The following is a 19,058-nucleotide window of genomic DNA, read 5'->3' as shown; positions in this document are numbered from 1 at the left end:
AAACTAAGTTCTCAAGTAGGGGGTGTAAATGGCAGCAAATTTTGTTCATGAGAAAAATGCAGTTCTGTCATGTTACGTTTTTTTTTTTTGTGCCTTTATTTTGAAGAGCCCACTCTTATTCTGTTACTTCCTTTAATGCCGATGCTTGACTTCCTGCCGCCGTTCCGTCTGACAACAGCATACTCACGTTACTCCAGGACTGGTAAAACATGCTGACAAAGATATATTTCTCATATTCTGTGTGAACATTTGTGAGAGGTTATTTTATTGTGCCTCGTGTTTGTGTTGTTTATATGTCACATTTAAGGAGAGTCACTACGAGCTGTGTGTGGAAGCTAGGCTAACTAGCTGAGCCAACTTAGCGCCCTTGGAAGCGGAAGGAGGTAGGAGGAGACTAATGGTTTATTTATTGTAAAACAAGTGGTTCATTTCATTTAAAACAAACGGGAAAGTGTCATTATTTTTATTCAAATAAGAGCTGTAACTTGTAATTAAGCTTAATTCATGTGAAAAATCATTATTTAAGTTTACTAAATTTGTTTATAAGTTTAAAAATGTAAACATTATTTATGTATTGTTTGTGGGAATATGGTACGATGGCATTTGGATTTTCTGTCCATCTTCATAGTTTTCACGGTGTCAAAATTGTGAGGAGAAAAGGAGGAGAGAATTAAAGTTACACCAGTCGAAGCTCTCTGCATCTTGTATTAGCGATGGGCGATACCACACTTTTAGGATTCGATACGATACGATACTTGTTCTTGCATTTTCATCGATACCGATACCATCAATTTCTTATTGGCAATTTTTGTCTGTCAAAAATATTATTACTATTGTTTTTATTTAAGAGAAATCACAAGACAAATACAGACCATTAATACCGCATTCATTATGGTCAATATATAATAAAAGTAAAATTAAAATAAATAACATAAATATGAAAAATAAATTAAATATAAACAAAAATATACGCATTTTCACTTTTCTTATTTCTCAAAAAAAAAGTATTGGTAGAAAAAGCTTAAAAAAACATTTATTCATATTAATGTTATGTTTCAAACCTCTTTGTGGAAGTAAACTTATAACACTTCTCTGAAGCAAAGTCAATAATTTCCTTATCACAATAAACTAGGATTTCCTTGTCCTATAAACCTGCATACGAAAGACAGTTCCCTGAGAAAATGAACTTGGAAAAATTATCTACAAAAATGTCTTGACACCACCACACTTTTAGTGTACTCGAGATATTTCGTCACACGTCACACTTTACTGAAGTCTTAGATTGCTGTTCAGGAAAAGTAACAACGCTGTCGGCTGGCTGTGTGTGTGTTGCACGTTGACGACGCTCATTCGCTGTCTCCTGTGACGTGACTGGGCCAGCTCTATACTCCGCCAGGTACAGGGGTGTCCCAGCACATAGTAAGTTAAGTAAGTAATCAAAAACATCTGAAAGTGATGCTTGCACCCCCCACACGACGTTTTTTTTGGTTTATATCAATACTTTTTTCAGACAAGTGATGCCAAATGAGTAGCGTGTGAGTATCGATATATCGATACCACACGATCGATACGCACATCCCTATCTTGTATCATTAATCCAAGTGGGCCGCTACAGGGGGTTAGAGGTGTGTTGACAGGAGTCACCGTGCTTTCATTCAATAACTAATTTATTAAAAACACACCTGACTAAAAAAACAAAAAACAACCCCTTTGCTGGTTCTTCTGTATGCTCAAGCAAACTTAGAGATTTAAAAAGTGACAGTGATACCTCGCTGTCAATCTGTTTTGTTTGTTGTTATTTTGATATTTTCTGAAGTGATGAATTCATCAAGAAGAAACAATTGACAGTGGTAATAAAAAAGTTTAGCAGTATTTTTTTGTCCACAGTATGTTGTAGGGTTGTACGGAATACCGATATTAGTATAGTACCGCGATACTATCGGATCATATTGTGTACTATACCGCCTCTAAAAAGTACCGGTCTACACTCGTCGTGGTCACGTCGTGTCATAGCTAGCGACTAATGACTGTCCGCAGTCAGCATTGATGTAACTACTTCAAAATCACCAGTCCTTGTCTCCATGGAGACATGTTAAGTACATTTATTTCAAGTGTCATACCTGTAGAACATGTGAGAGATATACATGCTTCACTACACACCAAAGTCATGACAATGGATGTGATAAAAATGGTCTATAGTTGACAAAGTCAACACAAGACCTCATTATGTCCGATCATTAACCTTTGATAAGCTCACCTTGACTTTGAACACACTACACACAGTGAATGAAGGCCATACTTAGTCAACATCCACACATGTCACACTAAGGGTAGCCGTATGAACAACACCAACACTGTCATAAACATGCGCCATATAGTGAAACCACACTAAACAACAATGAAAAACACATTTTGGGAGAATATTTGCACCGCAACACAACATAAACACAAATTCCCAGAAATTCCCTGCAGCACCAACTCTTCCGGGACGCTACAATATAAACAAACGCCATTGGTGGATCTATACCTAACATCCACTGTAATGATACCAAGTACAGGAGCGTAATTAGTCGATACTACTATGATTACATCGATATTTTTTAGCATCACAATAGTTTTTTTTTTGTATTGAAATGATGTTTAAAAACTCAGTAATTATGTCCCTGGACACATGAGGACTTTGAATATGACCAATGTATGATCCTGTAACTACTTGGTATCGTTTTGATAGATAGATAGATAGATAGATAGATAGATAGATAGATAGATAGATAGATAGATAGATAGATAGATAGATAGATAGATAGATAGATAGATAGATAGATAGATAGATAGATAGATAGATAGATAGATAGATAGATAGATAGATAGATAGATAGATAGATAGATAGATAGATAGATAGATAGATAGATAGATAGATAGATAGATAGATAGATAGATAGATAGATAGATAGATAGATAGATAGATAGATAGATAGATAGATAGATAGATAGATAGATAGATAGATAGATAGATAGATAGATAGATAGATAGATAGATAGATAGATAGATAGATAGATAGATAGATAGATAGATAGATAGATAGATAGATAGATAGATAGATAGATAGATAGATAGATAGATAGATAGATAGATAGATAGATAGATAGATAGATAGATAGATAGATAGATAGATAGATAGATAGATAGATAGATAGATAGATAGATAGATAGATAGATAGATAGATAGATAGATAGATAGATAGATAGATAGATAGATAGATAGATAGATAGATAGATAGATAGATAGATAGATAGATAGATAGATAGATAGATAGATAGATAGATAGATAGATAGATAGATAGATAGATAGATAGATAGATAGATAGATAGATAGATAGATAGATAGATAGATAGATAGATAGATAGATAGATAGATAGATAGATAGATAGATAGATAGATAGATAGATAGATAGATAGATAGATAGATAGATAGATAGATAGATAGATAGATAGATAGATAGATAGATAGATAGATAGATAGATAGATAGATAGATAGATAGATAGATAGATAGATAGATAGATAGATAGATAGATAGCAACAGTGTACAGAATTGAGATCAAATTTAAAAGTAAATAGATAGCAACAGTGTACAGAATTGAGATCAAATTTAAAAGTAAATAATGTGTGTATAAATGGAAACAAAATAGAAAAATATTACAATAGAATAAAAATAAAAATCAACAATGAGAATAAAAATATAACAGTAAAATAAGAATATAACAAGAGAAACTAGGCAGTAGTGACCATGTTATGAAAAATTATTGCACTGTTATTGTTTTGCATCCCCTGTTATCCTAGTACCCCCTCCCTCCCAGATACCCACATTTGTGGTATCATCCAAAACTAATGTAAAGTATCTAAAAAGAAAATAATAAATATTTAATATATTTGAACAGAAGTGTTGATAGAACATGTTAAAGGAGAAAGTAAGCAGATATTAACAGTAAATGAACAAGTAGATTAATAATTAATTTTCTACCACTTGTCCTTAATAATGTTGACAAAATAATAGAATGGAAAGTGACACAATATGTTTCATTCTTTAGTTTATTTCGAACATGAACACACTTACATCATAATACATCACACAATTTCATATAATTTCATTTTACATCATGCCCGAAAAGGAGTAGGAAGAAGCAAAGCTTATTTAATCCTACCCCTTTCCCACTTCAAAGCATTTACAAATATATAGAATCATTTACTGACCTTTTTATATATTAAAATAACATCTATGAATTAGTATACACAACAGTTTTGTAATATCTAATTAATTAATTCAGTCATTATTAACATACTGAGATGAAGGATATTTTTAACTTCTTTACTTAATCCATTCCATAATTTAATTCCACATACTGATATGCTAAAAGTTCTAAGTGTTGTACGTGCATATAAATGTTTTCAATTATTTTTTCCTCTAAGGTTATATTTCTCCTCTTTAGTTGAGAAGAATTGTTGTACATTCTTTGGTAGCACGTTATAGTTTGCTTTGTACATCATTTTAGGTGTTTGCAATTTTACCAAATCACCGAACTTTAATATTTTTGACTTAATAAATAAAGGATTTGTATGTTCTCTATATCCAACATTATGTATTATTCTGTGATATGTTACTGCATATGTCAGCAGCTAAATTAGGAGCCTTTGTTTGTTTACTTACTACTAAAAGACAACTTGTCTTGTATGTTCACTATTTTATTTAAGGACAAACTTGCAATAATAAACATATGTTTAATGTACCCTAAGATTTTTTGTTAAAATAAAGTCAATAATGACATTTTTTGTGTTCCCCTCTGTATAGAGACGTACCAAAAAGTACCGAAATGAATTTTGCTACTGGTACAGTTACCAAAATATTGGTATCGGGACAACACTAGTATGTTGTTAGTTGGATATGTTCAGATTTGTTGCGTTAAGTTGCAATTCTTATGTCGAGGGTTAGAGGTGTGTCGACAGGAGTCATTCAAGCAAGAGCATTTTTCTTTCTGCCTCGACTTCCTCTTCCATCTGCCGGCCCCGTCCTTCGTATAATAATCAATAGCGAGTCCATTTGCCGTATCACACGGTCGCATCTCTGCAACCTCCGGATGGTATGATATGATGCGGCGATAACCCGGCGAAGCGCTCAGGGGGTGAGAACTTTAGACTGATCAATACGGCTGGTGTAGAGTGTCGCAGGATTTCTAGGGATGGGTCACTCCGTGGAAAACTCACAAAAAGTTACAAATCATTTGTAATTTACCAGTTCTTGTTTTGTTTTTTTCCTGTAACACTGGAAAAAAAGACCTTCAGTTTCTGATGACTGTCCATCAACCTTTGCCAGTTTTATGGGTCACGGTGCAGAACTGCCTCCCCAGTCCCAAAGGCAGGAGCGGTGATATGAGCCACCATGACATCACTCCTTTAATGGGGCCACTGAGAACCAGAGAGGGCCCCCCCCCCCTTCCTTGGGGGAGCCTCCAGCAAGGGTGCATTTAGAAACCCTCGGCCATCTCCTCTTAAAGGCAGCATTCTGCTTCCTTAACATGGATTTAATACTCCTCATTAATGATATATAACAAGGAAATCGATGCAGACTGCAAGTTAGAGCCCTGGATGATGTCTGTGTGTTTAACGCCATGCACGGCCTTCAATGGCCACAAGCTGGCGAGTGGAATAAAGACTGGACATTCTGTGGATACATTACACCTCATGACAAGACTAAAATGTCTTCAGAGGTCAGAACAGCTCATTTTCTTGCAAAAGCAAAAATGACTGTAAAAGGGCTTGAATTTAACTGCGGCAAAAGCCGCGACCACCCTCGTCATTTGCCGTAACGCCCTAAAAAATTGACCAACATCGACACCTTGTTTGTTGACACTTGTTTATAAAGTATTTAGTTTGCTTACTGGGATGTTCACTCGTCCTTTATTTGACTGCAAACTGTATCAGAGTTCCAATAACAACAATATTGGATAAAATGTTTTGTCCTCGCATCGAATTGAACGGAGGTTGTGAGGATTGTGTATTCAATGTGAGAGGTGTCACTCCTCTTTATTTTTGCCAAACTGTTGTACGGATAGGAGGCGTTGGCGAAAAACAAAGCTTGTTTATTAGACTTCGTCTTCATTAGCCAAACTGCGTTGTGTTTTATTTTAATATCAAAAAGTAAACACAAGGTTTCTTTACATGACTTGTGTTTTTTCATGTCACAAAGGTCCATCCATCCATCCATTTTCTACCGCTTGTCCCTTTTGGGGTCGCGGGGGGTGCTGGAGCCTATCTCAGCTGCATTCGGGCGTAAGGCGGGGTACACCCTGGACAAGTTGCCACCTCATCACAGGGCCAACACAGATAGACAGACAACATTCACACTCACATTCACACACAAAGGTGTTACTTCAAAAAACCTTCATGTGACACAGCATTTTGTTAATGTGTTGTTGTGTACAGTTAATTCCAAAACGACATATTTCTGCTCAAACTCTTAATGGATCTGTCGGTGTACATCATCTACATGTACATATAAATGTACATAACTTAAAAAAATTAATAAATAATCATTAAAAAAACTTCCCTCTATCAAAATGTAAAAATAGAGATAAAGGCATCATGAAATTACAAAAAGCTGACAAGTTTATATTAATAATTAATTGTATTTATATTATATATATATATATATATATATATATATATATATATATATATATATATATATATATATATATATATATATATATATATATATGTATATATATATATATATGTATATATATATATATATATATGTATGTATGTATGTATGTATGTATGTATATATATGTATATATATATATATGTATGTATATATATGTATATATATATATATATATGTATGTGTATATATATATATATGTATATATATATATGTATGTATGTATATATATATATATGTATGTATATGTATATATATGTATATATATATACATACGGGCGGCATGGCGTAGTGGGTAGAGCGCCCGTGTCAGAAACCTGAGGGTTGCAGGTTCGCTCCCCGTCTCTTACCATGCCGTTGTGTCCTTGGGCAGGACACTTCACCCTTGCCCCCGGTGCCGCTCACACCGGTGAATGAATGATGAATGAATGATAGGTGGTGGTCGGAGGGGCCGTAGGCGCAAATTGGCAGCCACGCTTCCGTCAGTCTACCCCAGGGCAGCTGTGGCTACGAAAGTAGCTTACCACCACCAGGTGTGAATGAATGATGGGTTTTTAACATGTAAAGCGACTTTGGGTACTTAGAAAAGCGCTATATAAATCCCAGGTATTATTATTATTATTATTATACATGCATATATATATATATAAATATATTTATATGTATATATATATTTATATATATGTATATTTATATATATATGTACGTTATATATATATATATATATATATATATGTATATATATGTATATATATATATATATATATATATATATATATATATATATATATATATATATACATACATGCATGCAAAATATGAGCCCTCCTTTAAGGCAACACTTGCCTTGACCTTAAAACGTTAAGTTCGAGGCCTGCTGTAAGATTGTTAAAAGTTTTATGATGAGGACAGTTTGTCGCTGGAACAGATTATTTTTTAATTTAACATTACATTCTATGTGAATTTCAGAATAAATGAGATATCTGCTGTAGTGCACTGTAGCCTTTACCATTTGTACAAGTGTGCTTGCCTCACGTTTGGTGGCAAAATAGACGATTTTGTTTGTTTGCTATATTTTTTACTTATAAACATCACTGTCATGTCTGTTCATGTTTTTGTTTTGGTCATGTGTTTGTTTTTTGGACTCTTTTTAGTTCCTGGTTGCACTTCCTTGTTTGGTTTGGTTTCCATGGTCACCCATTAGTTTTCACCTGTCTTGTCACGCACCTGTTTCGCGTTTCGAGTCACGCACCTGTTTTCACTGATCACGTCACTATTTAAATCTGTCTGTTTCTGTTGTTCGTGCTGGCGTCCTCACACATTCACACTCCTGCCACTCTGATGATCCATGCTGCTCTTTTTCATGTTTTTTCTCATGCCAAGTAAGTTTTGTTTATTAAGACCACAGTTAGTGTTTTTGTTTCTTTGCTCATAGTTTTTGTGCCCACGTGCATGTCTTTTGTTTCTCAGTCAAGTTTGTATTTCCGCCTTTGTGCGCGCCATTTGTTTGCTTCCTTTTGTTAGTTTATTAGTGTTAAAAATAAATCATGTATTTAAATTCAGGTCTTGCACGCGCCAATTTTCCATTGCCTTCTGGAGAAACACAACCCGAGAACCTAGTCTTGACAGTAGGACGCATGCAGAAGAGTTTCTCCGCAAGAAAATTGGACAATTTTGACGAGGCAGTGTGGGAGGTCCTCCGCGCGATGGAGGAAGAGACGCTGCGTTATTCCTCCGGGAAGCACAGAGACCTGATGTGGGGGCCAGATGGAAATCTGGTGCCATTGAGCTCCAGTTGGTCCGAGGACGGCGCTGCGTCACCGCAGTCCCGGAAGCGCCGCTCCAGACCAAGGACGAGCGGACAGCACGCGGCGCTGCCGCAGGCTCCTCCCACTCTGGGCGGAAGCAGGTTGCTGCCAGCTCCGCAGCTCCAAAATGACATCAGAGACCAGGATTTTTTTTTTCTGAACTCTTTTTCTTTTGATCACCCGCCCCCAGCAAAAGACTCTAAGTCCAAGATAGAGCACTATCAAAACATGTTTTTAGAAATAAGAGCATGTCAATCACAGTCACCCAGTTTTCATGCCCCGCCCCCCAGGACTCAAGTCACGCCCAAGTCAAGAAACAATTCTTTTTTTTCACCCACAAAAGCCCAGGTGGGGGGGAAGGAAAGACATTTTGGACAATTTAGAGGGGAGGATTTTGCCCCCCTCCTGACCTCCCTCCACCCACCCCAAAAGACGGTTCCAGACCGCGGGGAGCGCGTCTGGGATCCGCTCCTTGAGGGGGGGGCTGGAGACTGTTCAGGTGGGGTCGTTCTCCGGTCTGCCAAGCCACAGCCCCCAGCTAGGCCACCTGCACCAAAGCTAGCACCTGTCGCAGCACCACGCCAGGCACCGGTCGCAGCACCACGCCAGGCACCGGTCGCAGCACCACGCCAGGCTCCGGTACCAGCACCACGCCAAGCTCCACCAGTTGCAGCTCCACGCCAAGCGCCACCAGTCGCAGCTCTACGCCAAGCGCCACCAGTCGCAGCTCCACGCCGCCAAGTGCCGCCAGTAGTAGCACCACGCCCAGCTCCGTTACCTGCTCCAAGCTGCCAAGTGCCGCCAGTCGCAGCTTCACGACGCCAAGTGCCGCCAGTCGCAGCTTCACGACGCCAAGTGCCGCCAGTCGCAGCTTCACGACGCCAAGTGCCGCCAGTCGCAGCTTCACGACGCCAAGTGCCGCCAGTCGCAGCTTCACGACGCCAAGTGCCGCCAGTCGCAGCTCCACGACGCCAAGTGCCGCCAGTCGCAGCTCCACGACGCCAAGTGCCGCCAGTCGCAGCTCCACGACAACAAGTGCCGCCAGTCGCAGCTCCACGACAACAAGTGCCGCCCGTCGCAGCGCCACGACGCCAAGACCAAGACCCCCCACGCCAAGACCAAGTCCAAGACCAACCATGCCAACACCAAGACCAAGTCCAAGACCAACCATGCCAACACCAAGACCAAGTCCAAGACCAACCATGCCAACACCAAGACCAACCATGCCAAGACCAACCATGGCCACGCCAAGCTTCGCCGCCCGAAGCGCCACGCCAAGCTTCGCCGCCCGATGCGCCACGCCAAGCTTCGCCGCCCGACGCGCCAAGCTTCGGCGCCCGACGCGCCACGCCAAGCTTCGCCGCCCGACGTTCCACGCCAAGCTTCTCCGCCTGCTTCATCTGCTGCTTCTACGCCTGCCATGACGACGACGCGCCTGTCTTCTCATCGGCCACGGATATGGCCGCTACCTGGTCGTCCGCCACGCCATGTGCGCCCACCTGATCGTCGGCCACGCATGTGGCCCTTCCCGGGTCGCCCACCGCGCCTGTGGCGGCGGCGTTCCACTCGCCGCCGCCACATGACTATGCCTCGGTGGATTCGGGGCCACTTGGCCTGGCGACACACCGCCATGTCCCCCTCCCGCCCTCCCATGACTCTTGATCCTGTTTTTGTTTTTGGACATCTGGGATCTGTCCGTAAGGGGGGGGTTCTGTCATGTCTGTTCATGTTTTTGTTTTGGCCATGTGTTTGTTTTTTGGACTCTTTTTAGTTCCTGGTTGCACTTCCTTGTTTGGTTTGGTTTCCATGGTCACCCATTAGTTTTCACCTGTCTTGTCACGCACCTGTTTCACGTTTCGAGTCACGCACCTGTTTTCACTGATCACGTCACTATTTAAATCTGTCTGTTTCTGTTGTTCGTCCTGGCGTCCTCACACATTCACACTCCTGCCACTCTGATGATCCATGCGGCTCTTTTTCATGTTTTTTCTCATGCCAAGTAAGTTTTGTTAAGACCACAGTTAGTGTTTTTGTTTCTTTGTTCATAGTTTGTGTGCCCACGTGCATGTCTTTTGTTTCTTAGTCAAGTTTGTATTTCTGCCTTTGTGCGCGCCATTTGTTTGCTTCCTTTTGTTAGTTTATTAGTGTTAAAAATAAAACATGTATTTAAATTCACGTCTTGCACGCGCCAATTTTCCATTGCCTTCTGGAGAAACACAACCAGAGAACCTAGTCTTGACAATCACAAGTTTGATCATTTCAGTTAATTGGGTTAATTATTGTATTACAAACAATGAATTATTTGTTTTGTAAGAAAAACACATATTTCTATCATACATTTGTCATACAGTATATACCAGTGGTTCTCAACCTTTTTTCAGTGATGTACCCCCTGTGAATTTTTTTTTAATTCAAGTACCCCCTAATCAGAGCAAAGCATTTTTGGTTGAAAAAAAGAGATAAAGAAGTAAAATACAACACTATGTCATCAGTTTCTGATTTCTTAAATTGTATAACAGTGCAAAATAGTGCTCATTGGTAGTGGTCTTTCTTGAACTATTTGGAAAAAAAGATATAAAAATAACTAAAAACTTGTTGAAAAATAAACAAGTGATTTAATTATAGATAATGATTACATAGAAGTAATCATCAACTTAAAGTGCCCTCTTTGGGGATTGTAATAGAGATCCATCTGGATTCATGAACTTAAGTCTAAACATTTCTTCACAAAAAAAGAAATCTTTAACATCAATATTTATGGAACATGTCCACAAAAAATCTAGCTGTCAACACTGAATATTGCATTGTTGCATTGTAATGAATGGAATAACCTACTTGATTTGATGTTCAGTTTATGAACTTACATTCATATTTTGTTGAAGTATTATTCAATAAATATATTTATAAAGGATTTTTGAATTGTTGCTATTTTTAGAATATTTAAAAAAAATCTCACGTACCCCTTGGCATACCTTCAAGTACCCCCAGGGGTACACGTACCCCCATTTGAGAACCACTGGTATATACTGTACAAACTAGGATTGTACGTTATACCGGTATTAGTGTAATACCGCGATACTAATGAATAATTTTCGGTACTATACCGTCTCTGAAACGTACCAGTCCCACACCCCCCGCGCCCGCGTCAAAATCACTTAGACTTAGACAAACTTTAATGATCCACAAGGGAAATTGTTCCACACAGTAGCTCAGTTATAATGATGGAAAGTGTAAGGATGGAAAGGACAACTAAATATAGCGATATAAAATATAACATATATACGTAATATATACATAATATATGTACAGTATATTATATATACTGATATATTATGTCTATATCATATATGTATACAATATATAACAATTACCATTTACAATATTACGTCGTGGTATTGCTGGTTTTACGAGCAGACGAGCATGTTCGGCTGCACACAATCACGGAGTACTTACAAGCAGACACAGTGTGTAGACAGAAAAGGGAGAACTTTACTTAAACTGAAACTTTGATTGACATACCTATGGCACCAAAGTACGGAATGTTTACAAAGAAAACACAACAAAAAATTTAAATTATAGCCAACATTTCAGAAAATTCACACACCAATTGAGTAATATTTGTGTAAATCAATCAATCAATCAATGTTTATTTGTATAGCCCTAAATCACAAGTGTCTCAAAGGGCTGCACAAGCCACGACGACATCCTCGGTTCAGATCCCACATAAGGGCAAGGAAAAACTCACAACCCAGTGGGATGTCAATGAGAATGACTATGAGAAACCTTGGAGAGGACCGCAGATGTGGGTGGCCCCCCCTCTAGGGGAGACCGGATGCAATGGACGTAGAGTGGGTCTAGCATAATATTGTGAAAGTCCAGTCCATAGTGGATTTAACATAATAGTGAGAGTCCAGTCCATAGTGGGACCAGCAGGAGACCATCCCGAGCGGAGACGGGTCAGCAGCGCACAGATGTCCCCAACCGATGCACAGGCGAGTGGTGCACCCGGGGTCCCGACTCTGGACAGCCAGCACTTCATCCATGGCCACCGGACCTGTGCCCCCCCTTCCACAAGGGAGAGGGGGGCAGAGCAGAAAATAAAATAAATGGCAGATCAACTTGTCTAAAAAGAGGGTCTATTTAAAGGCTAGAGTATACAAATGAGTTTTAAGATGGGACTTAAATGCTTCTACTGAGGTAGCATTTCTAACTGTTACCGGGAGGGCATTCCAGAGTACCGGAGCCCGAATAGAAAACGCTCTATAGCCCGCAGACTTTTTTTGGGCTCTGGGAATCACTAATAAGCCGGAGTTCTTTGAACGCAGATTTCTTGCCGGGACATATGGTACAATACAATCGGCACGATAGGATGGAGCTAGACCGTGTAGTATTTTATACGGCTCTTGGAAAGGTACAACTCCTTAAGATCCGGCTCCCTTCAAAGAACCAGAAGTCCCATCTCTAATTGTGGTTTTTGAAGGGTTTACATTTTGGGGGGATTTCCCTCCTAGTATGATGTAGTGTCATACCCACTACCTGTTATTTTACATCACAAGTACAATCCAGCGTGCCCAGCAGCATCCTAATAACATGCTGGGATTGAATTCCTGTTTACAGAGCATCAAGGTTAAAGCCGCGCGTTCTTTAAAGGTAAAACCACTTGACCCCCGTGACTCTCTATTTGAGAAGCGGCGTGGCCGAGGTGATAGCGATCTAATAAAGCCCCAAGATCAAAGTTTGGATTTGATTTCCAGCCAGCACGCGCCTGTTGAGCGACTATCGCCCCCACTACCTTGTTCCCAATCATCCATCGACCATTCTGCGATTTATTTTCTTATTAGATTGCTCTCCCAGAATTCCATTTTTATCCACATGGATCTGGCCGGTGAATCACCATTAAAGGGCCCATCAAAATGTCAGGCCATGCGGCTAGCAGGTGTCGGCGGGGCCTCGCTCGCTCCACTGTAAACAAGCACAGTCGGCGGAATAATGGAAATCCACACTTTTATGTTGTTCTTCAGGACTTAAAAAAAGATTCATCTCCCGCTGCTTTATTTGATTCTTATTTTTTTTGCCAAGTTTTACTCTCAACTCCAGGCTGAGCTGTGATGGAGAAAAATGTCTAAAGACTAAAAAGCTTTGTTTTCTCGCTCTAAATGGAGCACTTTGTGCCCAGCTCAGCACTGACACTTAAAAGACTTCTTCATATCTGACACTTTTATTATCCTTTCTCTCGAAGTTATTTTTTTTAGATAGATTTTTTTGGATAGAGTGGTTTAAAAAAAAAAAATATTTGAGACTTAACTCTTTAAGAAGGCAGACAGTTGCCTGCCGGTCTTTATTCTCTATGGTCAGACAGAGTGAAAGTGAAAGTGGCCAAGAGAAACAAATGCAGACCATAGTGTAGTTGTCACACGCTTCACCGCCCTCCCCCTCAAAAAATTACCCTTAAGGGGTGCATTTTTTATGTTTTTTTTTTTTTCAAAGGAGACTTTTATGCACTTCACTTTGACTGGCATCATCCATCCATTAGATTATTACATACAAAGATACATACTGAGGAATAAACACTATAAGGTTTTCACTGATCAGGTACTCTTTTAACACAATATTAAATTTTTCAGTTCCTCCAAGATTTTGCTGGCTTTTTTTTGAGGATTGTTGCGGGCTTAAATGCACTGCAAAAAGTCAGTGTTCAAAAACAAGAAGAGAAAAAATACAAAAATTAGGGGTATTTTATTTGAACTAAGCAAAATTATCTGCCAATAAAAGAAGAACATTTGGCTTGTCAAGACTTTCCAAAACAAGTAAAATTAGCTTACCTCAATGAACCGAAAAATACCTTAAAATAAGTATATTCTCACTAATAACAACTGTACTACTATATGAGTACATATTTTCTATTGTTTCATTGAAAAGAAAACAGCAAAGTCCATTTGGCTGTCACCTGTTTTAATATGAGACACAATTGTGTCAAAGTCATGATTTTTTTTTTCATGCTTGAAAGAAGAAATTAAGTAGTTTTATACTTGTGAGTGTTGATGACACAGCTTTGCAACAGTTGATATTCTAGTTTCAAGCATGTTTTACTCAATATAGGTCATAAAATCTCAGCAACAAGCTGTAATATCTTACTGAGATCATTTAGGACCAAAACCCTTAAAACAAATAAAACACTCTTAACATAAAACCTGCTTATTGAGAAGAATTCTTTTATCAGACAGAAAATAAGCAAATATCACCCTTATTTGAGATATTTAATCTTACTTAGATTTCAGTTTTTGCAGTGTGCCTGGTAGCTTTTTCAGAAAGTTGCGGCAAAAGTTGCAATTTTGATGCTTATTTGTGATTTAACTTTTATTTTATGAATTTGTTATCAAAGTTTTTCATGTTCCTTGCAACCTTAAAAAGCACAAAATTTCAACAAGGATCATAATAAAAATACTGTATCGATGTTTTACTCGTTTTATACCACACAGACTTAAAGGGGAACTGCACTCTTTTTGGAATTTTGGCTATTGTTTACAATCATTATGAAAGACATGATGACAGGTGGAGTTTTTTTTTAAGCATTCTAAATATTAAACTAGATGAGGCAATTCCTGAAGGAATTGCGTGTGAATGCTCCAATGCTGAAGTTGAACTGAAATGCTGACAGAATGTAGTATGAATGTAAGAATAGTTTGAATGTTGGAATGGTTTGAATGTTGAAGAGTTTTTGAATGTCCGGGATGAGTGGAATGTGTTGATGTTGGAGTGGTTTGAATAGGTTGAAAAATGTGGGAATTGTGCAACTTAGAAAAATGTCCGATTCATTTGAATGGGAACTTCCTGGAATTTTGGGAAAAGCGGGATTTTTTGGAAAATTAATAAGAGCATGAATGTCCTAAATGAGCTGAATTGGTTGGTTTTGGAATTGTTTAAATCGGGCAAGAAATGTTGAAGTAGTAAATGGTATTAGGGAATTTCAGGAAAAGCGGGAATTTTTTGTAAATGGTAAAAAACTTGAATGGTCTGAATGGGTTTAAATGGTTGGTGTTGGAATTTTTCAAATCGGTCGAGAAAGGTTGAAGTAGTAACATGTTGATTTGAGAAATGGTATTATGTAATTCCTGGAATTTCGGGGAAACCGGGAATTTTTCTAGTTAAAAAAACTACTTTTTTTTTGTCCTAATTAAGAGAAATGATTTGACAGTGGAACGGTTGAAGTGGGTTAAAAATGTGGAAGAAGTAGTTGCCATAAAAAAGGGTGGAAATAGGGCTTTGGAAAACCAGGAATTCTGGAAAATCCGGTAATTTTTTGGAACTTGGAAAAATAGTAGTTTGAATTTCCAGAATGGTGGAATGGGTTGAAGGTGGAATGATTTGAATAGGTCGAAAACTGCGGAAATGGTGGAAGTTTGAAAAATGGCCAACTCATTTTGAATGGGAAAAATGTCCCGGAAAACCTGGAATTCCGGGAAATCTGGGAAGTTTTGGAATCCTTCAAAGGAAAGCCCGCGATTCCTGAATAGGCTGAAGTTGGAACGGTTTGAATCGGATGAAAAATGTGGAAGGTAGAGCGCGCCAAAATCTGGAGAAGAAGAAGAAAAAGAAAAAACATATGTGTGAATGCTTTTGAGCATTCACACAATAAAAGTAAATAAAAGTCCGCTTACAGCGGAGCCAATGGGAGCAAAATTTAAATAAAATGTATTGTAATTTTGAAGAATTTACCTGAATGTGCATGAACTATTTCTGTTCAAAATTGTTAGAAATGTCACATGTTAAATGTTTAAATAGTAACTGTCCGTTTACTGTACTGTGCCAACTGTACTACTATATAAGTACTTATGTTCTATTGTTTCATTGAAAATAAAACAGCAAAAGTCCATTTGGCTGTCATCTGTTTTAATTATGAGACACAATTGTGTCAAAGTCATGATGTTATATTTCATGCTTGAAGTAAGAAATTATTACTTTAAAAAAGTAGTTTTATACTTGTGAGTGTTGATGACACAGCTTTGCAACAGTTGATATTCTAGTTTCAAGCATGTTTTACTCAATATAGGTCATAAAATCTCAGCAACAAGCTGTAAAATCTTACTGAGATCATTTAGGACCAAAACACTTAAAACAAGTAACATAAAATCTGCTTAGTGAGAAGAATTATCTTATCAGACAGAAAATAAGCAAATATCACCCTTATTTGAGATATTTCATCTTACTTAGATTCCAGTTTTTGCAGTGTAGCGAAGCACATATACATATTACAACATACATCTCCAGACTTGCAACAGAGGAGAGGGAGTGGGGGCTACGGCGGCGGGCTGCAGCTCTTCAGGTGCTGCCCAGCCGTCCATCACCCCTAAGGGATTCGCGTCAAGGGCGTTGGATGGGGGGTTGGGGTCTTCTCGATTGAGAAACAAAAGAGTTGATATATTGTTCCATGCTCTTGTTCTGGTTCGGCACAAGAAACAAACACAAGTGTTGACAAATTCGATTGGCGATAATGACGCTGATTGGCCAAAATGTGCGGGGAAGTAACGGGCATTGGACAAAGTTATAATGCTGCACATTCGAGAGGGAATTTTGTTCGACTTTTGCTTTTACACAGAACGCAGTAAAGTCACATATTCATCAAATAATGACAATACAAAGTCTTCGTTTTGTGATTGTCGCGGCCTAAAATGGCTGATTTCACAGCAGCTTTTTAAAAAATGACATATTTACAAAAAATTGCCTCTCCCTTTGGAAAATCCTGATCTTTCAAATTAGCGGCGGGTACATTCGTGTGTACTTGTTAGCACCATAGCGCCGTGTCCTTGACGCTGCCTGGTTGTCATTAGCGGTGACGGGCAACTTGGGTTTAGTTGGACGTTTCCACTGCAGATTTTTGTCGGGCTTTCATTTTTGCTTGCCAAAACTGTAAAAAGATATTAAATTGGAACGAAAAGAGCATCCAGTGGGTCCGTCAGCAAAGACAGACAAGTTAAACCAGATGATGCACATCCTGTGTCTTGCTCATGCTGTTGCAAAAGAACCCCGGGGTCGCCACATCTGGCCGGGTTTACCCCGAGGCTCAGGGCCCGAGGTGGGGGGGGGGGAATCTGTCAGGGAAAACCAAACATAGCCTTGCAGCCTGCCGAACGACAAGGTAAACACGCAGAAGACCCAAGTGTGTTGCTGCTACTGGTTTTCAAGCCTTTCATAGTGACGCCTCAATGGGACTTGGATGGCTTTCATTGCAGCGATTTTTAAGATATGCGGCGAACAAGTCGGACGTGATGACGCGTCAAAGGAAAGCACGGCGTAGCCTCGACTCAACTCTTAGTCCGTCGTTGTGGCTTGTGCAGCCCTTTGAGACACTCGTGATTTAGGGCGGTGTTTTTCAACCACTGTGTGTGCCGTGAGATCCAGTCTGGTGTGCCGTGGGAGATTATCTAATTTCACCTATTTGGGTTAAAAATATATTTTTTGCAAACCAGTAATTATAATCCGAAAATAATGTGCCTTTGTTGAGTGTCTGTGTTGTCTAGAGCTGGGCAGAGTAACCGTGTAATACTCTTCCATATCAGTAGGTGGCAGCCGGTAGCTAATTGCTTTGTAGATGTCGGAAACAGCGGGATGCAGTGTGCAGATAAAAAAGGGGTCTAATGCTTAAACCAAAAGTAAACAACAGGTGAGTGCCCCTAAGAAAAGGCATTGAATCTTAGGGAACGAAACTAAAACTGAACTGGCTACAAAGTAAATGAAAACAGAATGCTGGACGACAGCAAAGACTTACTGTGGAGCAAAGACGGCGTCCACAATGTACATCCGAACATGACATGACAATCAACAATGTCCCCACAGAGAAGGATTAAAAACAACTGAAATAATCCTGATTGCTAAAATAAAGTAGATACGGGAAATATCGCTCGAAAGAAGACATGAAACTGCTACAGGAAAATACCAAAAAAAAGATAAAAAGTCACAAAAATAGGAGCGCAAGACAAGAACTAAAACACTACACACAGGAAAACAGCAAAAAACTCAAAATAAGTCAGGGCGTGATGTGACAGGTGGTGACAGTACACCTACTTTGAGACAAGAGCTATAGTGATGCATGCTTGGTTATGGTTTAAAGTCATATCCAACAATTGCGACAACGACTTTTTACTGTCAACTGAGTTTCGTTTTTTAATGATTTCTGCTGGTGGTGTGCCTCCGGATTTTTTCAATGCAAAAAATGTGCCTTGGCTCAAAAAAGGTTGAAAAACACTGATTTAGGGCTATATAAGTAAACATTGATTGATTGATTGAACGTGATGTAATCGTGCGAAATATATCGCCACTAGCATACAATCTCGTCGTCGTGTGTTTTTATATGTACTGCACAGGAACCGACGCACTTTGGTTCATCGCTACTTAAAGCGGTTTTAACATAAAAAAATTGTAGTCAAGCAACATCTAAGGCATCAGCCGGAAAGAAATGCGCTACCAAACAGCAGTAAAGTATAACAAACTCGATTTCATTGACGGCCACATAGCAGTTATGGCCGCTT

At 39.0% G+C, this 19,058-nt stretch overlaps 1 long non-coding RNA gene across 1 annotated transcript in view; it reads left to right on the top strand.

The window, feature by feature from the left end:
- The first annotated feature begins 144 nt into the window (after nucleotides 1-144).
- Nucleotides 145-19,058, top strand: part of LOC133645594 (uncharacterized) — a 39,350-nt gene continuing 20,436 nt past the window's right edge. The window contains exons 1-2 of the long non-coding RNA XR_009825151.1: nucleotides 145-202; nucleotides 308-383. This is a non-coding gene — a long non-coding RNA (uncharacterized LOC133645594). The remainder of the gene's footprint in view (nucleotides 203-307; nucleotides 384-19,058) is intronic.

This window comes from Entelurus aequoreus, linkage group LG03, assembly GCF_033978785.1.
Source record: "Entelurus aequoreus isolate RoL-2023_Sb linkage group LG03, RoL_Eaeq_v1.1, whole genome shotgun sequence".
In the NCBI taxonomy this organism is placed as follows: domain Eukaryota; kingdom Metazoa; phylum Chordata; class Actinopteri; order Syngnathiformes; family Syngnathidae; genus Entelurus; species Entelurus aequoreus.
Note: the sequence above shows the minus strand (reverse complement) of the source record. Positions and strands in the feature narration are given on the sequence as shown.